We start from the raw sequence: 24964 nt of genomic DNA on the forward strand, positions 1-24964 counted from the left end.
AGATACTAAGGATGTAGGAATAGAACCCTACTTTATTTGTGATATTACAGATTGGACCAATGTTATGGTTTAAACATTAGGTGTCCCCCAAAAGCTCATATATGAGACAATGAAAGAAGGCTTAGAGATGAAATGATTGAGTTATAAGAGGTTTACCCTAATCAGTGCAGTAATTCCCTGATAAGAATTAAGTTGGTGGTAAGTATGAGTAGGTGGGGTGTGGCTTGAGGAAGTGGGTCACTGAGGGTATGCCTTTGGGGTATATATTTTGTCCTTCTTGAGAAGATCTCTCTCCCTCTTCCCCTCAACCCTCCCCCGCCTCTCTCTTCCTGATGCCTTGTCCCCAGCTGTTTCCTCTACCAAGTACTTCCACCATGATGTTCTTTCTCACCTTGGATCCTGAGGAATGGAGTTGGCCATCTATGGACTGAGACCTTGAAAACTGTGAGTCCCAAAATAAACTTTTCCTCTTCTAATCATTCTTGTCAGGTCTTTTGATCACAGAAGTAAAATAGCTAGCTAAAATAACCCAGAAGTACTCTACCCTTACCTACATTCCCATTCCTTGTTAATTTTTATTTTGAGGCAAGGCCTTGCTAAGTTGCTCAGGCTGGTCTTGAACTTGTGATCCTCCTGCATCTGCCTCCTGACTACCTCATATTACATGCATGTGACACTACATTGGCTGAGTCATATGTTAAATTCATGTGGTACATTCACCCATGAACTGGAACTTTACAGTAAAACTGTTTATTAACTTTCCACAATAGTTTCTCTGTTTGGGGTGCACTGTTATTGTAACCAATGGCATATAAAGAAGGGCATCAACACTTCTTAAATTTGGCTGTCAAAATCCCTGTTCAAAGAATCAGTGCTTCACTTCACTTAGACTATCAGTATTGAGAGTGGAAGATACCCATGTAGTTCCTTAGCAGTGTAAGGAGTGGCCAAAGGTATATTTAATACTCTTTGCCAAAATACCAGAAAAAGATATGCTTTTGTTAATTAGAAAGGATGCAGGGTCATGGTGACCACTGATCTCCACTGAATTCCATCCCTACTCTTCTAAGAAAGAATGTGGAGGGCAGGAAATTGCATTATTCTCCTTATTGTGAAATTCAAAAATGCCTTCAGTTTTCTACACACCAAGAGCTAGCTCACCATTTTACTTGGGGGCAATACACTTCATCCTCCTGTTATTACCATAATTTTTCAGGCCATGAAATTGAGCCTTAGAGAGATACAGTAAATTGCCGAAAGCCATTCTGCTCCTCAATGCAAGCCTGGAGCTGAGCCAAAGCAATCCGACTTTCTAGTTACCCAGGTGTCCATCAAACTCTGTCTCCCTCCCTTTTGCCCTTCCTTCCTTCAAAAGCTCTTTGAACCTTGACATGGCCAGGAGCTGCCTTGAGGTTAGATTTATAGGAGAGAACAGAGCAAACTCCTGTCCTTATGGTGGATATGGGGTGAGGGAAGCATTGAACACAGCAAGAACATGAATGATATCTCAGAGGAAATAAGGCAGCCTGAGGTGGACGGGGCACTGCTTTGCATAGGGTAGTCTGGAATCCTGCCTGCATATGGTGACCTTGAAGCTGAGACCTAGAGAAAGTGACTGAAACCTGCACACAGTCTATGGAAAGATAATTCTACCAGTATAAGAGAGGAGCTGATGAAGAGTTGAGGCAGGTATGTATCCAGGTGTGACAGGTGTGCATCATGGCTAAGCCCCCACAGGAGCAGCAGAACAGCTGGGCAGAAGGTAAAAAGACCTCGGTGACTGTTGTAGGTTTAAATTAAAATTGTGAATAGGGCAGTGAGTGTTTGTAGAGACACAGCTGACTATTCTGCTAGCTCTGCTGTTAATAAGAGCCCAGGTGATGCAAGAGACAAATGCAGCATTCACACAAAGACAATGCAAGATGACCAAGCAAGAGCGCTGTGTGCCCTGCAAGTGGTCATAGACTCTCCAGGCTACATTGATGGGGTGTGAGGAAAAAAAACACCAAGGATGATCCTAAGGTGTGCAAAGATAGATCTTTTATTTGAGTAGGGAAAAAAAAAACAGGAAGAAACACATTTGGGTGGTTGGTAGATGCCACCCTTAAATACCTCATAGACACCAATGCAAGAAGCTGCCTACTCCCTTTCAATGCTCCCTTGTCAACTCTGGTGAAATAAAACAATACAAATATTAACAGATTACCAAGAGAGCACATTCTGGAATGTCTTCTGGGCATGTTACATGTGTGTCTTACGTGATTTGATGCCCACAGTCCTATAATCTTGCTGTTACTCTCTTGGTCCCTATTATGCTCTAAGCCTTCCACTGTGTTTCTCCTGCAGCTGTAATAAACGTGGACATGGGAAAGGCGTTGAGCTTGGCTGCTCAAGTTCAGCTTCAGCCACTGAAGGCTGAGTCACCTTCATCCTGACCCAAATGTGTGGCCCGTGGCCCAGGCAGATGCACTCTTGGCCTGTGTCCCCCCCAGCTGAGTGCAATCATGTGGGCATGCATTTCATGGGTCAGTGAGAATGTGTGCACAGCAGGCAGCACAGTTCCTGGTCCAGGTCACACATTGTCACCTCCTCACCTCATGTTGTCATCCTTATAGTTCAATACCCAATATTTTTCATTCTAATTAGCAGATGTTCATTCTGATTAATTCACCTTGGATTCATGTTTTGGGGAATTCTTGGATCATTTTACATAGTTTCAGCTAACAAATAAGCCAAAGATTTGTCCACACACATACAGAAGTGTTTGAGGGGCAAACCTCTCTGTCCTGGCTCTCTTTCTCTCTCTGCCTGTGTTGGTAGACATGGTGAAGAGTGACAGTGAGACAGAAATTAGATAACTAAATGGTTTTGGAGATTCCCTATGTGACAAGCAGTTCTAAAAGAACTTCGGGTGTCAGTTTCAACAGGAAAAAAGATTGGAAGTTGTAATTCTGATCTTTACAATGAGACAAAGCTCTTTCTGGATCCATCAAGCCACTACAGGGCAAACAGCCATCCTGAGCTCAGGTTAACAGAGGAGTCACAGTAGAGATCCATATGCCTGGAGCAGAACTGCAAGAGCTTTAAATGAATAGGGAAATTGAGAAAAAAATTTTGATGAATTGCTAGGGGCCAAGTGTGAACCAGTTCAACAGTGAGAAACTCCTGGGGCAGCAACCTCAGGAGTCCCCTAGTATATTCATAGGCTTTCCCTCCAGGACTTTATGATGCTCTCAGAGTGCAAATTCAAGAAAGATCCCTTAATTTCTCTGGAGAGACAGGTTAAGATGAATTGTTGTGAAATATACCCAGAACATTTTTCATATCTGAGACCTGTTACAGCAGAGAGAAGGTTCACTAAAGCCTTATTCTTCCCACTCACCCCACCCAAGTCTTCCTCTCTCACCTAAAGGTTTGGGGAACAGTCAACAGGAAACAGCTACAAGGAAATAGATTGGGACACTGTAGCTAGGGAAGGGAATAGGAGTAAAAGCAGAAAAATTTAGACCACTGGAGAAGATACTTGTGAAGATCAGAGCTCAGAAGCACCGGCCCACTGAAAGAGTGAGATTATCCATGGATTCTGCATCCACAGATTCAACCAATGACAGATGAAAACATTCTTAAAAAACTACACCTGTGCTGAACTTTTTTTCTCATAATTATTCCTAACAATCTGTATAACTTTATATAGTATTTACATCGTATTAGGTATTATGAGCAATTATTATCAAAAATTATTAGATATAATTTGTTTATTTATTTTGGTACCAGGGATGGAACCCAGGGGAGCTTAACCTCCGAGCCACTTCTCCAGCCCTTATTTTGATCATTATTTTTTACTTTTGGATAGAGTCTTGCTAAGTTGCTTAGGGCCGAGGTAAGTTGCTGAGGCTGGCATGAAACTTGTGATCCTCCTGCCTCAGCCTCCTCAACTGCTGGGATTACAGGTGTACACCATTTCACCCAGCTAAATACAATTTAAAGTAGACAGAAGCATGCACATAAAGTCTATGCAAAGATTATACCATTTTATAGAATTGATTTGAATGTCCATGGGTTTTGGTATCTGCAGGAGTCCTAAAACCAATTTCTTGTGGAAACAGGGAGACCATTACAATTCTAAAATTCTAGAGAGCTCCCTACTGACCACCTCTTACAACCATGTGAACAAGGCTCTAGACTAATAAAATGGATTAAAGCTGAAGAAGCTGAAAATGCAAAACGTCTCTGAGGAGCACTTAGGGATGCCCAACTCCAATGGGAAGATGAACACAAGGATGCTAGATGAATTTTAAACTTCTAGTGCTAAAGTTATCACAAACATTAAATACAGCCCAGCTCCTAGTCAGATTAATGTACATCCTCATACTAAAGGTTTACTTGGGTACCTATTAACCAATACTACATACCTGGTTTTCAGAAATTATTTACATGGTGGCCACAGTTAATAACAGTGCAGTGTATATTTCAAAATTGCTAAAGGAATAAATTTTTTAATGTTCTCATTGCAGAAAAATGATAGTTGGTGAAGTGATTACTCTGTTAATTAGCTTGATTAAAAATGTCTATGATATATTCATAGATCAAAACATCATGTTGTACTCCATAAATACAAGCAATTATTTTTGCCTATGTATATGGGGTAAAAATGGGAGCTCATAACCCACTTGAATCAAATTGTGAAATATGATATATCAAGAACTATGTAATGTTTTGAACAGCCAACAATAAAAAATTAAAAAAAAATAAAATAAATAAATAAACACAAATTTTTAAAAGTCTGAGGCATACCAGAAGAAACAAAAATCAAACAGACCAAAACAATCTAAAAATACAAATAAATTAGTAGAACTACATTCATATATGTCATAAATGTTGATATCAGACAAGAAATTTAAAATAACTGTGTTAATATGTTAAGAGTTCTAATGGAAAAGGGAGATAACATATAAGAACAGGTGATGAATGTAAGAAGAGAGCTGAAAATAGTGAGAAAGAATTAAATGGAAATGATTTAAATTTAAAAATTGTTTTCAACAGAAATGAAGAATATATTTGAAGGGCTTGTCACTACCAAGGAAATAACTGGTGAAGTTAAAGAGGAATTCAAACTTCCCAAAAAATAAAGAGAAAAAAAAATAAGGAAAGAACTATGCCATCCAAGAACCAGGGAAAAATTACAAAAGATATTCCATACATAACTGAAATATCAAAAGGAGGAGAGAGAAAAACAGCGGGAGGAATATTTGAAGTAGTAAAATACTGCTAAGAATTTATCAAAATTAAAGACAGGCACAAAACTACAACAGAGAAGACAAGAATTAAAATACATAAACAGACAAATATAAAAGAAAATGAAAAATACCACCTAGGCATATATTCAAACTACAGATTTTAGAAAAAGCTAGAAAATGGAGGGTGTAAATTTTAATATCAGATAAATCAGAACACTAAATACAGTGCACTTCTCATCAGAAACCATGCAAACAAGAAGAGACTGTAGTAACATTATTTAAAGTGTCGAAAGAAAGAATAAAACAACAGTTTAGAATTTAATATACAGATAAATCATCATTCAAAAGTGAAGAATAAATGGTTTTTCCTATAAAGAAAAAGCTAAGGGAATTTGCCAAGAGCAGATCTCCCATATAAGAAATCTTAAAAGAAGACAGAAGAAAAATTATATATCAGAAATTCAGATTTACATAAAAATGAGAATTAGAGATTTTTTTTTCATCTTAATTGAAGAAGATGACTAAAGTAGTAGTAGTATTGATGGGATTATAAAAACAGTTAAGTAAAAGAGAACAGCAATATCAAGAATTGTAAATTCTCTATTTAGGTTCCTGTATTGCAACTGAAACAGTATCTGTTTATTTACAAGTAGACTTTCTTTGTTAAAAATATAGTGTGAATTTTAGAGAGCTACTGTTATTTTTTATAAGTAGTATAACTGATATGCTAAGAGAGTATTTAAGATAGAACCACATAAAATGCTCAACTGAAACCAGAGAAGGCTGAAAAAAGGAGATAAATAAAGAACAGATGCAACCAACAGCCACTACTGACATGGTAGATATTAACTATATCAATAATCACTTTAATATAAATGCTTTAAATATGTCAAGAAAATTACAGAAATTGTCAGAGTGAATTAAAAACAAAACTCCCAACTATGTTTTCTATAAGAAATTCATTTCAAATATAAAGACTCATTAAGATTAAAAGGAAGATAAAAGATATATCATGTTAACATTAGAATAAGTTAAAATAGCTCTATTAATTCTGACAAAGCAGATTATCATAACAAGAAAGTTTCAAGAGATAAAAAGTAAGTGGCATTTCATAGTGATAGAGAGATTAATTCTCCAAGAAAAAAAGTCCACGATGTGTACATATCTAACAAGAGAACATCAAAATACATGAGACAAAACTGAAAGAACTGAAGGGGAAAATACATAAATCCACTGTTTTAATCAGGGACTTCAACATTCCTTCTTAGTAAGTTTAGAAGTTCTCTCAACTATAAAATGGCAGACACAAAACTCAAATCTAAATACAAAAGTCTGGTTTATCAATCAGCAATTTTCAAATTAGTTAATGAGCCTACAATCCAAAAGAGTGCACAAATTTGTGGCTTGAAATTTTTTAACTGTTTACAGAATTTGACACAATCATAAAAGTAACTTTATTATACAAATTACATGTCCTTACAAAAGGTTCAAAGTATTTAATACAGTTAAATTTACAGATCATTGCAGATAACTCTGTCCAATATTAGCTTTTCCATTACAATGAGACTTTAATAAAACTTCTTTAGAAAGACATCAACAGAATGAGGTATATGAGATATGCACTAAAAAGCAAAACTTACTTGTGTTCACCTTCACAATTTGAATTTTAACTATGAGAATTAAAACAATTCATCAGCTCACTTTGCTAAAGACTAGGATTATAAAGAAAATTCTTCATCTAAACTAGGCCTGTGGCTCCAAGATCACATCACCCCACATATGCTAATACAAGAATGTGGGCTAACTCAGAATACAACTGATAAGGTGAGAAAATTCATGACTCTCCTCATTGCTCCCAGAACAGATCATATTATTCACAAGATGATGATCTAAGATCCTAGCACACTTTATATTCTGTGGAAATATACCACTTACTATAAACTATGTGCCAAATATTTATAGAACCCTGAAATAAAGTTCTCCTCTCTCTCAGCAACTTTTTTACTTTTACTCAAGCTCAAAAATTGCATACTATCTGCAAAGTCACAACTTCTTTGTTAGCATAGCTCAAAAAATAAAAAAGCATGAAAATGTTAAGAATTATCTGCTTGTTTCCAGATCTTGGCCATCCAAAGGACATGTGGTTATAAGTATGGAATGTGGTCCATTTGACACAGTATATACTGCCCATGTTCTGTGTATGCTCTCCTAACTGCAATTAGATTAATTGTCTCTGTTCTCAGACAGTGACAACTAATCAAGTATGCATTTCATTGACATCTTTTTTTTAATTTTAATTTTGTGTCCTTTTCTTTGAGATGTGATGAGGAAACAACATTTTCCATAGGTAACAGCATAGGTTCTCAAAGTGAGCTAGTCACCTGCTTATTCAAATGGCATTTCCCAAAACAAGGCATTACATGAGTAGCATGGCCTTGAGCTGTTAATACCTTAGTCACCTACACAGAATAAAAATCTATCAAGCACCTACTGTGAATGAGACATTTAGGAGTCCACAGAAGATGTAACCCCTAGCCTCCAGAAAGCAATTAGACCAAACTTCTTTGAAAATATTGACTAAGTGTATAGAAAGAGCTATTTATAATCCAAATGCATTGATAGATATTCTACCCAATTATATTATGGCTTCAACAGCCCAGCAGGGGAAACTATTTGGTTTACAGATTTCTTACTTCCATTGTTTTCATGCTGTTAAACTGACAGCTAAACACCTGTCTGCCTGAGATGCTCTTGATTCACTGCAGAACCACAGCCCTGCAGGGCAGGCTGCAGGGTCTTCTGGATCCCATGACCTTCAGGTGCATCAGCTGAGGACTCGGATGGGCACTGACAGTTTCTCCTAAATCACAGAAAACTAATGTCTCTGTCCACATTTCTCCTTCCCTTTTCTTATCTGTGAATGGTCAGATAAGCTAGTGGCACTGGGCAATCCAGTTTTTTTTAGCCACTGAGATGAACAAGAGAGCTTAAAGGAGAAAAAAGGTAAGTATTAGAGTAGACAAGCAGGGTTTTAGAACTACTTTGGTATAAATTCTGTGTTCATGGATTATCTATGTATTGTGGTTGTTGCTTGCTGTGTGCACCAGCTTGCTCAAGTAATTATGAAATGGCCCCTACACTTTTGCTGAGTGGTGTTTTCACTCGAGAACAAGGAACAAAGAGCAGCTTCTCAAGAACCCAGACCACAGAGCAGAATCCAGTGAGACAGGAGTGCTGTTCTGTGTCCAGGGCTCACTGGTTCAGACAGAATCCTCTGAACTAGGATCCAGAAGGAAGCTTTCCCTCTACCTTTCACTTTGTGGGATAAGGATAAATCAAAGGAGAGAGAAGCTCCAAGAAACAGAATTTAATAAGTTGTGTACAAACAACAGCCATATGTTTTTGAGGAAGAATGTTCCATCTTCTCTCCTAAAAGAGATATCCTTTCTTAGGAATCCATGAGAATGCTGCAGACCCTCCCATTTATGAGTAGCCTTTCTGTCTGAAAAGTTTGGGGTAATCTGAGCAGTAGTGGTGACCTATCCTTCATGCTGATCCTTGCTTTTCATTCACCCAAGGAGGAGGCAGTGTGGTCAGAGCATGGTTGTGGATGTTGAAGAACACATTTATAGAATACTCTGAGGGGTCATTTCCCTGACATTTGGTTCTTGGCTAACAACTGCCCCAAGATGAAGGCTGGTATAATAAAGAGAATCCTAGACTCAGAGAAGCAAGCACCAAGTTCACATTGTTGTTCTACCATACACTAGCTGCAAGAGCTTTTTCCAGCACTGGCATTTTTTTTTCTGTAAGACTCAGTTTTCACATCTGTTAAAGGGGATGTGTAGGTGGGAAAGGGGCAGAATGTGCTTCCCTGCAGAGTGTCAGGAAGCACATGGACAAAAGGAACATCACTGTTCTCTGGCCACTGCATGGTCCTGGGGTTAGATCAGTCTCCAGAGAGAGCCAGCTGTGGCCTTGAGACTATTACATGACAGTGGTGGATTCAGACATGCTGACACTGAGATTTACTAACTGGCATTTATTCCTCTTTCAAATTAGTTTCCTTGGGAGAATGAAGCATTGCCTTTTAAAACTCTGAAAGCCATCCAGCTTTCACAGACATCTCCAACATCACTGCCATAGTGGCGACATTCTCCTAATAATTTCTCTAGCACCAACATGGTTCCAGCTGACACAGCTGTCAAAGATTTAAAAGTCTCATATATTTTTAAATTTTCATCCAAAATGGTTTACTGGAGCAAAGCCATGCACCAGCAAAATACATTCATATTTTGCATCCCAAGTTTATTTTTATTTATTTTTTTGTACCAATTGTCTACTTCCAATAATAGTAACAGTAATGATGATAGTAATGATCAAAAGCCTCTTTGGAGCAGTGTGTATTGATCAAGTGCATGGACACATGACAGAAGTTCTGCTCAGTTCAAACCTCAGCCCTGTGCCTGCTCCCTGGGTAAGGTTGGCAGACCACACCTTTCTAGGCTCAGTTTCCTCATTTGTGAAATATGCTGGAGAAAAACAGGGCCCCCAGGGCCAGTGTAAGAATGAAATGGGCTGATTATTGTGCTATTGTGTGGGAAGAGCTTCTAAATGCACCTATGAATGTGCTGGGGGAATCTGGGGACTCCCAGGTCCCAGCACTGAGTATCTGAGGGGGTTTGAACAGCAAGGCTGTGACTCAGAGTTCTCTAATACTCAGCTTGGTTTCAACTTTATTTATTTTTATTTTATTTTTTTGGTACTGGGGATTAAACTCAGGGGCACTCAACCACTGAGCAACATCCCCAGCCCTATTTTGTATTTTATTTAGAGACAGAGTCTCACTGAGTTGCTAAGTGCCTCACCATTGCTGACGTGGCTTTGAACTTGTGATCCTCCTGTCTCAGCCTCCTGAGCTGCTGGGATTACAGGCATGTGCCACAGCATCCAGCTCAACTTTATTTTTAAAGTTTAAAAAAATTAGGAATATTTTAGTAAATTAATGCATTATAAACAGTAAAACAACAAAAGCACACAAAGTAGCTAGAGTTTATCTGTGTTTTCTTCCCAAAATAATGTTTACTAACAAGATTTTAGGGGAAAGAGGAAAATAAAAAGAGTAAAGTAAGACAAATAACATGGTTTTTCCATAAAAATATTTAAGCTCCCATAAATTTTTTCAACATCCCATTCAATATACACACACACATATATATATATATATATATATATATATATATATATATATATATATATATAATTTTTTTGAAAGTCATGCATCAAAACAGAACAAAACAAATCCTGATCTAGACAATAAATACTCAAGTGGATTGTGGACCCAGGTCACTAAAGAGTGTGGGACAGGGAGAAAGAAGATGACCAAGGCCCATTTCACACACAGCACAGGTCTGCCTGCTGTGATTCGTAAAGGGACAGTTGATCCCCAGCACTCAGTAGTTTAAAGGGTCTTTCATGCCTCTTAAGTCTTTCAACTCATGTCTCAGCACAGCATTCCAGTTCTCTTGCCCTCCTTTCTCTCCAAAAGTCATCTCAAGAGAAAAGCGGGCATCACTGAGTCTCTGTTCCTAAGAAATCATTTTCAAAAATCAAGTACAAAATTATGAACTAGGACTATAAAAAATGTAGAGAAGTAGTCTTTGCTTTGCAGGATTTCTTTTGTATACTTTCCAGGGGTTTTCAGCCCCATGAGTAAGCACTGTGGGGTAATGTATGATTCCTATAAATCAAGTAGCTGACGACCTTGTGATTAAAATCCCAGGTCTTGTTGCCAAAACTTTGGTCCCATTTTTTTTTACTGACTTCAGTTTTAGCTTTATGCAAGATGGAAAAACATGAAGGTTTTCTGACCTTGTTAATTTTGCAGTATTTGCTTTTGATGGATAAAACAACACAGTAATGCCAAGAACTCTCAGTGGCTCCTTCAATTCATTAGTTCTATGGAGAAGAGAGTGTCTATCATACCCTGCTTTCATTTTAACCCCCTCGGAGCCTGGTGTTTGCAAGTAATCCATATAAAACACGTGCAATGTTGGGTAAATTCTCTAAAATGGTGAAGTAAGCCCAATGTGAAAAGTCTAGTGAGAGTCTGGCTGTTTTCTGCACCATTACAAGACCTTACCTGTGCAGTGTGTCAACCATTGCTGTGCACTCCCTTAGGGACTCCAAAGGCAACAGAGAAACTGTGGAAATATCTCTCACATTTAATCCTGGGTGGAAAGCCATAGCTCTCAAAAACAGCTGCACCATTGGAGTCAACAAATGTGCCCAGAGTTCCATTCATCATGTTGTAACTTGCTACCATTACCCCTCTGCAAATGGGGGGAGTAAAGGTTTATAGAGATGCAGAAAGTTCCAGGACAGGTGAAGGGGTCAGTCATTATATGATAAAATCGGGGACACTGAAAAGTTACCCTCTTCAATTCAACTCCCTAATCTTTCCTGCCACAGCACTGTCCTCCATCCTCCACCTGTGTGGGATGTTTGAGAAAGGGGCATGGTGCCTGCAGAGATCAACCATTACAGGGCACACAGGGCCACTTCAACAGAGAGAAGCTGTGCCATCAAAGTCAGCAGTCTTTACTGCAGTCAGCCTTTCTTAGTAATGTCATGACCAGATTCTTAAATTCAATGAACAAATTGCTTTACTTAAAGCCAGAAGAAAAAGACTAACATTCAAGACTTGCAAGAAGGAGCCAACAGAATCCTGTGTAGCAGTGATTTGCCATTTTTAATGAATTTCCAACCTAACTGAGGACAACAATGAGGGCTGGTGAGAGGAAGGATATCAGAGTCAAGCCTGTCCTTTGGGCTCAAGACTTCATCATTGTCATCTTAGAAGGACTTCATAGTCAGCTTGACCATGCATGTAATGGCCTCCTAAACTTCAAGCTTGACAAGTCTACAGGAAGAGGAAGGTGGAGGCAGGGAGGAGCTAGGAAAGACCACAGGAGCACTAAAGATTGATAGGCAAAGAGAAAATATGGCAAAAGTCCATTTCATTCAAAGCACAAGTCTGTCTGCTGTGGTTCCTAAAGGGAAATTTGGTTCCCGGGTCACCATCTTGATTGTCACTCACAGGTCATGGCTGTGGGACACCACCATGTCTCTCATAAATGATGAAAAGCTGCCTCCTGCTGCTTCCAAAGCATGTGGACACAAGAAGACACTTGAGCAATTGGAACTTTGCAGCCCACATGTCTGGTTGACTTTGGGATGGCGGGAACTCCCCTCTTCTTGGAAGACAGGTTTCCTTTTGGAAGTCTCACACCTGAACATTTGTTTCAGAGAACACAGGGATGCTGCTGGCATCTCACAGCATTTGCCCTTTGGTGACTAACACTTCCAACAGGGAGAAAGGACTTTCAAGGAGCACTATCTTCCTTTCCTTACAGGACAAAAGGCAGGGGAGGGAAGCCCCACCTGCTGGGTAGCTCCACCTGGCAAACAGCCCACCTCATTTATGTACTTGTGCAACAGGCAGGGAACAAAGGAGGTTTTTTAGTTGGCTTGGTTGAATAAAGACACATCAGTTATGAAGCATTTGGATGAATCAGGAATTCTTAGTTCTCTCTCCAGGTCCGATCAACAAGGGTTTAGAAGAGTTTTTTATTTGGCTGTTCTCTGCATGCTGTGCACACAGGAAGAAAGGAGATATTAGCATCTCCTAAAAATAAACCTTAGCTGGTTCGTTTGTATCTCTGCACAGGGAATCTAATGTTGCTGGAGCCTGAGAGCGATCAAGCTAAATGTAAGCTTCCTGTCCTGTCCAACCTGCTTCCTGGCCTCAGGGGAACAAAACTGACCATGAAACACAGATGGTGCCTCCTTGTAGGCGCTGGGCACCTAATTTGAACCACCACCCTCCTGGGATGCCTTAAAAAATCTTTTCCCAAATCAATGTCTTCACAGTCCCTATGGCCATGAGGAGACAGGAATGTGAAGAGCCAGTATCTGAATCAAATTCAGGAGCAATCAACTTAACCTTGAGCCAAAGATCTGCCACAGTGGGGAAGCTTGATCATCTTCAATTATTTTCCATTGTCTTTGGTCTAGCATCTCATCATCCAAAAGGAAAGGTGAAGAGGATGCTTGGCATGCAACACTGAAGGGGAAACAAGCAGCAACCCAACTTTCTACAATACCCCTGGTCAATTGCAGCATGCTGGCATGTTCACATGAATTGTGTTGACTGAGTAACATTTCTGGTCAGAAGTATCAAAAGCAACAGGTGATACTGACACCTGTTTACCTTTCCTGACAACAGGGCTCATTCTCAGAGTGTCCCTCTACAAGGGCAACCTGCAGATCTGACTCCATGATGCTAAAGTCCAGCAGAGTAGGTGTGTGGATTAGTGGCAAACTCTTCCCAGGGATCAGAGAAATAATAATAATGACTTGTATCTCTTATTGTTAAGAATCCCCTATTTCATATTTAGTGCTGAATGACAGACTTACGAATCTATAGGGGATGTATCCACAGGTTCTACATCTATAGATTCAACCAACCATGATTTTAAAATCCTTAGAAATCAAAAATCTCTGAAAGTTCCAAAAAAGGAAAACTTGAATTTTCCATGGGCTGATTTCTATGTTGAATCTATGTGAATTAAGTGATGTGTGGGCATTGATTAGGTATTATAACTAAACTGGATGTAATTTTTAAAATGCAGGATATGCACAAGCCATATGCAAATACACACTAATTTATACGACATTTAAGCATCTGCAGATTATGGTCTCCTGAGAGGGGCACTCTTGGGCTCAATCTCCTGAGGTTACTAAGGAATATCTGTATTTATTATCTGACTATTATAGTCAGTAAATTATGTCAATTTTCATGATAAAGAGAACACTATAAATGTTGGTGCACATGAACGTATCTTCCTTGACTCTGTTATCATGTGTTCTGAACAATGAATGTGCAGACAAGGGCTTAGCAAAGGCATCTGGGTGATTTGTAGCTCTCTGAAGCCTGAGACTTCTTTTGGTGTGAGAGATTCAGATTATACATATGCACATAAATGCACATTAGCATAGATTTGTGAGTCAAGACTGATCTCATGGCTGGATTTCAAATTTAGAACTGAGAGAGTAAAGATGCAGAGCATGCATCAAGAAAAGGGTTGGAAATAAAGAGGAGTCAAAAAACTGGGAAAGGGGAACTCAGAACATTACTAATATGGAATGAAATAGTTTTAAAGGTGTACTGTTTGCTCAACAACCTATGGGAGAGTCACAGACTATGATTTCTGGCATTTTGCTGATCATGAACTCAGATAGGTTACTGAGCAATTCAAACGTGGCTACTCCAAATGGAAATGTGCTGTTAGTAATAAAATCACATTCATTTTCAGAGTGGCTGACCTCAAAGAGAGCCTGCACAGACAATACCATGTCCTTGAGCAACCCTGAAAATGGGCAGGTATATGGATTTGTGTTATATATTGCAAACTAATAGGATAAATACTTAGGTGTTCAAGACTTAGGATTAAAATATTTCATATTAATCTATTTAAAGTAGCTCAATTTTTTCATATTTATTTCAAATTAGAATGGTAATGTTTGGGGCAGATCATATTAAATAAAATGGAGTGGTAAAATAGATACCTCCTGTTTCTTTTTACTTTTTCAAAATGTGATTCCTAGGAAATCTAAAATTAAATCTGTGACTTGCATTAAATTTATATTGGACAGCACAGATCTAAGAGAGATTGTAAAAGAATAAAAAGTGTGAATCTGGACATGGAAACTTTTAGAAATGAAGGGAACATGATGCCACTCAGGGGATAAGGGAAAAATGTCTGTTATGTTTTGAAAGGAAAGTAAACAGAGGAAGACTAATAGAGAGGCAGCGATGGAATCTGGCCCATGGATCTATTTTATTTGCCCAGTAGTATTAACCTCCAAATGTTCTAGTTATGCAAATTTGTTGTCAACTTTAAAATATTACTGGAAGCCTCCCTATAAAAGTTCAGAATCTCAGGTTCTTTTTTTTTTTTTTTTTAATTTTTTATTGTGGGTTGTTCAAAACATTACAAATTTCTTGACATATCATATTCCACACTTTGATTCTAGTGGGTTATGAACTCCCACCTTCACCCCATACACAGATTGCAGATTCACATCAGTTACACATCCATTGATTTACAAATTGCCATACTAGTGTCTGTTGTGCTCCGCTGCCTTTCCCATCATCCACCCTCCCCCCTCCCCACCTCTCCCCTCCCCTCCCCTCCTCTCTCTCTACCCCCTCCACTGTATAACCCTGAGGGTCTCCTTCCATTACCGTGCAATTTACCTTCTCTCTCCCTTTCCCTCCCACCTCTCATCCCTGTTAAATGTTAATCTTCTTCTCCTGTTCTTCGTCCCTACTCTGTTCTTAGTTACTTTCCTTATATCAAAGAAGACATTTGGCATTTGTTTTTTAGGGATTGGCTAGCTTCACTTAGCATAATCTGCTCTAATGCCATCCATTTCCCTGTAAATTCTATGATTTTGTCATTTTTTAATGCAGAGTAATACTCCATTGTGTATAAATGCCACATTTTTTTTATCCATTCGTCTATTGAAGGGCATCTAGGTTGGTTCCACAGTCTTGCTATTGTGAACTGTGCTGCTATGAACATCGATGTAGCAGTGTCCCTGTAGCATGCTCTTTTTAGGTCTTTAGGGAATAGACCAAGAAGGGGAATAGCTGGGTCAAATGGTGGCTCCATTCCCAGCTTTCCAAGAACTCTCCATACTGCTTTCCAAATTGGCTGCACCAATCTGCAGTCCCACCAGCAATGTACAAGTGTACCCTTTTCCCCACATCCTCGCCAGCACTTGTTGTTGTTTGACTTCCTAATGGCTGCCAATCTTACTGGAGTGAGATGGTATCTTAGGGTGGTTTTGATTTGCATTTCTCTGACAGCTAGAGATGTTGAGCATTTTTTCATGTACTTGTTGATTGACTGTATGTCCTCCTCTGTGAAGTGTCTGTTCAGGTCCTTGGCCCATTTGTTGATTGGGTTGTTTGTTCTCTTATTGTCTAATTTTTTGAGTTCTTTGTATACTCTGGATATTAGGGCTCTATCTGAAGTGTGAGGAGTAAAGATTTGTTCCCAGGATGTAGGCTCCCTATTTACCTCTCTTATTGTTTCTTTTGCTGAGAAAAAACTTCTTAGTTTGAGTAAGTCCCATTTGTTGATTCTAGTTATTAACTTTTGTGCTATGGGTGTCCTATTGAGGAATTTGGAGCCCGACCCCACTGACTGTAGATCGTAGCCAACTTTTTCTTCTATCAGACGGCGCGTCTCTGATTTGATATCAAGTTCCTTGATCCATTTTGAATTCACTTTTGTGCATGGCGAGAGAAAGGGATTCAGTTTCATTTTGTTGCATATGGATTTCCAGTTTTCCCAGCACCATTTGTTGAAGATGCTATCCTTCCTCCATTGCATGCTTTTAGCCCCTTTATCAAATATAAGATAGTTGTAGTTTTGTGGATTGGTTTCTGTGTCCTCTATTCTGTACCATTGGTCCACACGCCTGTTCTCAGGTTCTTTTGAAAAACAAAAATACCTGGCAAAATCTTCATTGTATCCTTTCAAACCTGGAGTTGGCCAGCATTGAGAGGCAGCTGCCTCACACAGTAATGGCTGGCCACAGTCCCCACTGTTCTTTCCTGTCTTCTGGACCCTTAGATTGAACATTGGCTGCCATTTACTACTTCCAAGCTTGTGCTCATCTTTCTTATTATACACTTGTGAGAAAAACGACATACATGTGCCAGTCATATATATGGGTATATTAACTGTTATTGAAAAGATAAACAAATTCCTGGCAAAACAATATCTCCTTCCTTTATAGAAATGTTATAGAAAGTGGCATATAGATGATGTTAACCATCAGCTGCCATTTCTCACTGAGCACACAGCTGCTCTGCTGAATGAGATACCAGATATGTGACCTGGAAATATTTTCTCTACTCTGGGGGTTGTCTTTTCATTCTTTTGATGGTTTCCATTGAAGCATGAAAGTTTTCAATTTGATAACATCCAGTTTATCTACTTTTTTTTATTGTGCTGTTTGTACTTCTGGTGTCATATCTAAGAAACCATAGACTAATCCAAGGTTACAAAGATTTATATTTATTTTCTTTAAAAAGTTACGTATAGTTTAGCCATTACATGTTGCCTATGGGGTGAGAATGCAGTTCCAACTTGATTCCTCTTGCTTAATTACATCAAATTGCCTCAGCACTGTTTGTTGGAAAAGCTATACTTTCTTTCAGAATTATTTTGGCAAACATTAAATGACCATAAATATGAGTTGTTTTGTTTTTGTTTTTGCTTTTAGGACTCTCAATTTTATTCCACTGATCCATAAATCTGTCATTTGGGCAATATCTTACCACACTGATCTACTTATATAGTAAGTTTTGAAGTCAAATGTGTGAGGCATCTAAATCTATTGTTCTTTATGTAAGATTATTTTGACTATTCTGGAGTTTTTGAATTTCCATGTAATTTTTAGGATTGCTTTGTCAATTTCTGGAAGGAAAAAAAAAAGCCAGTAGGGGTTTGTATTTGGACTGTACTGAATCTATAGATCAATTTGGGGTAGCATTACCATCCCAATAAGATTAAGTATTTCAGTTCATTAACACAAAATACCTTTCCATTTATTTAAGTCTTCTTTCAATACAGTTAACAATTCCACCTTAGCTTTCACTTCTTGTTTATTTCAATAACTTTACATAACTAGGATCATATATAACATAACCTTTTGAGATTTTCATTCAGTTCAATTCTGTGGCAGTACAATCAAATCGTTTCATGGATCAATAATGTGTTGCAGCATAGTATTTCTTGTTAATGATATAACAACAACTTGCTTACCAAGTCATCTACTGAGAGACATGAGGGTTGTTTCCAGATTTTGGCTCTTAAGAAGAAAGCTCTATGAATATTAATGGGCAAATTTTTGTGTCAATAAATCATTTCTTTCTCTAGGATGAATGTCTAATTATGCAATCACTAGGTCATATAAAAAGTATATTTTTAGTATTGAAAGAAACTTTCAGGGCTGGGGATGTAGCTCAGTGGTAGAGTGTGAGGACCTGGATTTAATCACCACTTCTAAAAAAAAAAAGAAAAGAAAATGCGAAACGTTTTTCTACAGTGACTGTGTTATTTTACATCCTAACCAACAACACCCAATTTTTCTACATCCTTACTGGTATTTGGTATCACCACTGTCTTTAATGTTAGCCATTTCTAATAAGGGTGTAGTGATAATGCATGGTTTTGATTTGCATTTACTAATAATTAATGATGTTAGTATGCATTTACCATCTGTATGTCACATTTGGTGAAATGACTGTTTATGTCTGTTTATATCTTTTACCTATTTCTACCTGGACTGTTTATATTTTGTGTAGTTTTGTTTTACATTTTTCTCAATTGTGATAAAAATGCATGGTGCAAGAATTACCATTTTAACCATTTTAAGTGTACAATTCAGAAATATTAAGTACATTTACAATGCTGACAACCCTCACCAAAATATATTTCTAGACTGTTTCATTATCCTAATCAGAATCTTTACTTGTTAAATAGTAACTTATTCTATTCTCCAATCCCTAGATACTACTATTCTGCTTTCTCTGTATATATGAATTTCCTCTTCTAGTTACTTCAGGTTATTAGAATTTGTTCTTTATTCTTAGTCATGCTCATTTCACTCAGCACGATATTGTCAAAGTCATAGAATGTTGTCACATGTGCTCAAACATCATTAGTCATTAAGGAAATGAAATTTAAACCAATGAGATGCAACTTCTTACCCACTAGGATGGCTGTTATCAAGTGTTGGTGAAATTGTAAAGAAATTGGAATCTCTGCATGGCTGGTGGGAACACAAAACTGAACAGCTGCTAAGAAAAACTGTCAGTTCCTCAATGAATTAAGTAGAGAGTTACAATATGATTCAGCAATACTACTCCTAGGCACATGTTCTTAAGAATTGAAAGCAAGGTCTCAAGCAGATTCTAGTACAATGTTCATCGCAGCTTTCTTCATGATAGTCAAAAGGTAGAAATATTTCAAGTGCCCACCAAATAATAATGGATAAATAAAATATGAAATTGCAAATGATAGAATATTTTTCAGTCATGAAGAGAAATGAAATTCTTTACTGATTAGTTTTTAGAGTTATTTACATAATATAGATTAAAGCCCTTTTTCAGATATGGGGTTTGTAAGTATTTTCTCCTAGGATGTAACTTGCCTTTCCAATCTTTTAGACTATAATTTTTCAACTTTGACAAAGTCACAAACCATTTTTTAAATGCATCATGCTTTTGATATCAAATCTAAAATCCTTCATTAGTTTTACATCAACGATTTTCTCCTATATATTTTTTATAATTTGTTGTGGTTTTATGGTTTTTTACTTTTAAATTTAAGGCTTCTATCCATTTGGAATACATATTTGTATAAGTTCAAGGTTATTTTTTCCAACATATAACCAACTGAATTAATTACTACTTTATTTGTTGTATGATAAGAGCAACCTAGAATTAGCATATTTCTCAAAATGTAGTGTTCCAATGATACGGTGCAAGACATTCCAACAGAAGCAAGACCAGACATCAGTATAATCTGTCTTACAAGATTTAACATTACAAAATAAACAGCAGAAAGTGGGGTACCATTTTTTTTTTGCTGTTAAAATATTAATTGAAGGAATGGGATTTTATTTGAGGTTTTATTCTAGGCCTTAATTTAATTTGAGAAATCACCTGTGAATGCTAGTTTCACACATACAATTTTCTAAATTTCAAAGTGACAGAAAAATATTGTTTCAGGGTCCACAATACCTACTTTAGTTTACAAAAAGTTGAATATGCATGTGAAGTGATCCCTATTTTTGAAAAACACAACAGCATAGGGTTGCATAACTGGCATTCCTAACGTTTTGTCATTGATTTAGACACAGATGCTATCTATGTATCTTGCATTGTTTACTTAAAGGTATATTGAGCGTACTTATTATGATGATTTGACTTAAAATTTTTCTACTTTATAATGGCGTTATAGCAATATGTATCCAAAAGAAAACGTCAAAGTTTTAGTTTTGTTCTTTTCCCATGCTAGTGACAGTCTGTATCATACTATCTGGTATCTGCCAAGCAGTAGTGGAGAGTCTAGCTTCCAGTCAGCCACACCATCAAGAGAATGAGTGACCAATGTTACTGAGCTAGGATATTGAGTAGGTTAGTTGTATTCAACACATTTATGACTGAGGATATATTAAACTTATTGTGGGTTTATAAGGACATAAATATATTGTAAATCCAGGAACATTTGCACACTGTGGCTATAACAAATTAGATTAACACTAATTCTCCAAAGGTCATACATCTTCTGGAAGTAAAATTATGAATTTAATAAAGTTCATGTTAATATATATTTTCAGAGAGAAATGTTTACTTCATAATGCTGATTTTTAACCAAAAGAAAACCAACAATGAAATAAATTATCTTCAAAATAACTAGAGAAATGAAGAATTAAAATACAAGATATATATTTTGTCTTTTTATTTAATCTCTTCTATAAAACATATTAAGATACAAGATGCACAATAAAGTTAGTCCTAATTCACTGGGAGATCATTTTTGAGCTTGTTCTGTCATGTAGATTCTCCCCACAACTTGAGGACTGTGTGTGATACATCTGTCAGCAGGTCCCTGGGCCTTAGAACACTTATGACACCCACAGAAACTCACAGCCCGGTCTCTAGAGCCTGATAATGTCACCTGACGTGGCAGAAAGGACTCTGCAGATACTATGAAGTTGGACATTTCAACTGGGGAGATCATCCTTCCTGTGGATGTGTCCAGTCTATTCAAAGAAGTGAACAGGTGAGAAGAGGAAACCTTTCCTATCTGTGATCAGAGAGACTGATTACAAAACAAGGATCATAGAAAAGCAACCAGCTGTTTTCAGAACAAAGAGTGGACACAGGATTAGGAATATGGCCAGCCCCTAGGAGCTTGGGGAAGTAGATTCTCCCTGGAGCGTCTAGGAAGGAATGCCACCCTGTCAACACCATGCCTGATGCCCATTTCAGATTTCTGAACTACCAAAATGTGAGATGGTAAATTTGTGTTGTTTTAAGCCACTAGGTATGTGGTCATTTGTTGCAACAGTCATAGGGAAGCAATAGAACCACCAATGACATCTTCAACTGAATATTCGTTAAGGCATAAGTCTTATGACCACACTCAGCATACAGAATATAGCCAAGTTCAACTCCAGATATTTCTCTCCCAGGATTCAATATCAGAATAAAGTTTAATTCAGTCATATATATTTTATTTTAAATTTTTTATTGGTGCATTATAATTATCCCTAATAATTAAATTCATTTTGCCTTATTCAAATGTGCACATAATTGATCAATATCATTCCCCAGGACCTTCCCTTACATTATCCTCCTCTCTCCCAATGATCTGCTTGCTCCATTTCTACTGATAACTCTTTTATTATTTTTTTTAATTTTCATTAGTGCATTGTAACTATATATATATATGCATATAAGCAGGATTAATTGTGGTACATTTGTACACAGACATAGAGTAACTTGATAGATTTAATTCCCCAGTACTTCCCCATGCCTCCTCTCAATCCCTTTCCTTTACTCTATTGGCCTTCCTTCTATTTTATTGAGATCATTTTTTAAATATCTTTATTTTGTATTTTTATGTGGTGCTGAGAATCGAACCCAGTGCCTCACACATGCTAGGCGAGAATGCTACCACTTAAGCCACATCCCAGTACCCACTTTTTAAAAAATTTCCCTTTTCTCTTTCTCTCCCATCCTCACTTTCCCATATGAAAGAGAACATTCAATCCTTGAATTTTTGAGTCTCACTATTTCACTTGGCATGATGATCTCCATTTCCATTTTTTACCAGCAGATTATATAACTTCATTCTTCTTTATGACTGAATAAAGGACTCCATTGTGTGTATATACCACATATTCTTTATACATTCTTCTATTGACAGACATCTAGACTAGTTCCATAACTTGGCTATTATGAATTGCACTGCTATAAAAATTGATATGTATGTATCACTATAGTATCCTAATTTTAGTACTTTTGGATAAATATCCAAGGACATAAGCAATTTAAAAATTATTTTCAATAATTTTAATCAATTGAAATAAACTTATAACAAGATATCTCTCTCTCTCTCTCTCTCTCTCTCTCTCTCTCTCTCTCTCTCTCTCAATTGGGATTGAACCCAAGGCCTTAAGCAAACACTCTACCGACTGAGCTATATCCCCAGCCCAAGATCTCTTTCAGTATATATTAGGAGTTTTGTAATTGTGATTCTGAAACTCAATAACTACAGAAAATACAATAAGTTTTTAATTTATTAAAATATTTCCCAAATCTCAACTACTTTAAAATATATATAAACCCAATTATTAAACAATAAGCCCAGGGCTGAGGGTGTAGCTTAGTGGTAGATTGTGTCTTTAGCATACCCAAGACCCTAGGTTTACCCTCAGTATCAAAATAATAAAATAGCAATAGTAACAATAAACCCAAACATGCTATATATCAGATGAAATTACCCAATCTCTGTGAATATATTGGAAAATTTTATAGAATTGTCATCATTTGAGAGGTTTTGCTTGTGCCAGTCAGATAGACTACTAAAGAAACAAAATTTATATTAGGGAATTTACCACCAAAAAACATTGGCACCAAAAGGAGGTACAGTCCTGAGTCTTTTAATTGAATTAAGAAGTTGTTTAATAATAAAGTAGTTTAATAAGTAGAAAGACTTTACTATCATATTAATGATCTCATTAAATTTACTATACATTTTAAGGAATTTTCCTAGCTTTTATTTATGACAGGAAATGTAAACAATTGTTCAGATTTGCTGCTGTTCAATTTTTAAATAGAAAAAAAAATTAGCTCCTGATTGCAAATAACTGAAAAGTACTATAATAATAATTCAAAGCAAGTGTTAACAAACACCACTTCATTTCCAATTGCTCATCAGTGTTATGATGAGGGTTTTCCTCATAATATACATTTATAATGTAGAAATAAGTTAGGTACTGAAATGTCATAGATAAAACTATCCTCCATAACTCCAAATCATCAAAGCACATTTTCCTTTAAAAAAGTGTTATTCTCATTTATAAAAAGTGAATAATATATACATGAATTAATGCCACACATGTAAATTAGTTCAGTAAATTTATTCTTTAAAGCAGAGCTTTACATTTTGAGATTCCCAGTTATTTTTTATTTGGGGCCTTTTCATTTATAATTGGAATAAATTCCTTCTCTACCTCCAATTGTTATTGTTTTTATTAGACTTTTTAAAACAGCTGTTTTAGGTTTGCTGAAAAATTAAGCAAAAAGTGCAGAGCTCCCATATACTTCTTTCCCTCTCTCCCTTCAGAGCCTCCTTGACAATTAATAGCTGCACCAGAGTGGTGTATTAGTTATAATCAATGAACCTATTGACACATCATGATCAACCAAGGCCCATGTTAACATTAGGATTCACTCTTGGTGTTGTCCATTTGGATAAGTGCACAATGTCATAAATTTAGTATTATAGTGTCACACAGAATACATTCACAGCTCTAAATATCTTTTGTGCTCCATCTACTCGTCCCTCATTCTCCAGCCCCTGACAACCACTGATCTTTTCCCTGTCTCCACAGTTTTGCCTTTTCCCCAAATGTCACATAGTTGAAATTATACAGTATCTAGCCTTTTCAGATTGGCTTCTTTCACTTAGAAATATGCATTTAAGTTTCCTCAGTGTCTCTCATGGCTTGATATATTTTTTTCTGGCATTGAATAGTATTTCACTGTTTGAATGAGCCAGATTGTTTATCCACTCACCTATTGAAGGATATCTACTTCTGAATTTGGGTAATTATGAATAAGCTTACTATAAATACGTGTACACAGGCTTTTGTGTGGAAATATGTTTTTTAATTTACTTGGATAAATATCAAGGAGTGCAAATTCTGAGTCATATGGCAAAAGTATATTTAATTCTGTAAGAAACTATCCAACTGTCTTCCAGAATAGCTGGACCATTCTGTATTCCAAAAACCAATGAATGAGAGTTTCTGTTGTTCTACTTCTTCACTTATTTTTGAACTTGTCATTGTTCAGATTTTGGCCATTCTAATGGTACATAGTAGTCCATATCCAGTTTTGTCATTTTAAATTTATTTTTATCTGGTTGTCAAACATCAATCTAGTCATTCAGTGCCCTGATTTTTCAGACATAGTTGCTTTTACTTGTCCACATGTAAAAAGGTCTTTGAAGCCAGGCACAGTGGCACATGCCTATAATCCCGTGTTCAGGAGGCTGAGGCAGGAGGACCATTCAGAACCAGCCCCAGCAAAAGTGAGGTGCTAATCAACTCAATGAGATTATGTCTCAAGATAAAATACAAAATAGGTCTGGGGATATAGCTCAGTGGCCGAGTGCCTTTGAATTCAATCCCTGATACCCAAATCTGATCATGCTCTACCACCACATGATATCAGAGACGTGAAAATACATGTGGATGGTCTTGCAAATCATTTTTCCTACCATGACAGACTTCTTCCTAGTGCTGTATGCTTTCTAGAAAGACATTGTTAGAGTTAAGCTTTTAGA

At 37.1% G+C, this 24964-nt stretch overlaps 1 protein-coding gene across 1 annotated transcript in view; it reads right to left on the reverse strand.

Annotated features, from left to right (window-relative positions):
- The window catches only part of Gabrg3 (gamma-aminobutyric acid type A receptor subunit gamma3), a 609972-nt gene that overhangs the window by 235394 nt on the left and 349614 nt on the right, over positions 1 to 24964 (reverse strand). The window lies entirely within an intron of this gene.

Source organism: Marmota monax, unplaced genomic scaffold (genome assembly GCF_021218885.2).
Source record: "Marmota monax isolate L192 unplaced genomic scaffold, Marmota_monax_Labrador192_F-V1.1 WCK01_AAM20220418_F8-fsc00179, whole genome shotgun sequence".
Lineage (NCBI taxonomy): Eukaryota > Metazoa > Chordata > Mammalia > Rodentia > Sciuridae > Marmota > Marmota monax.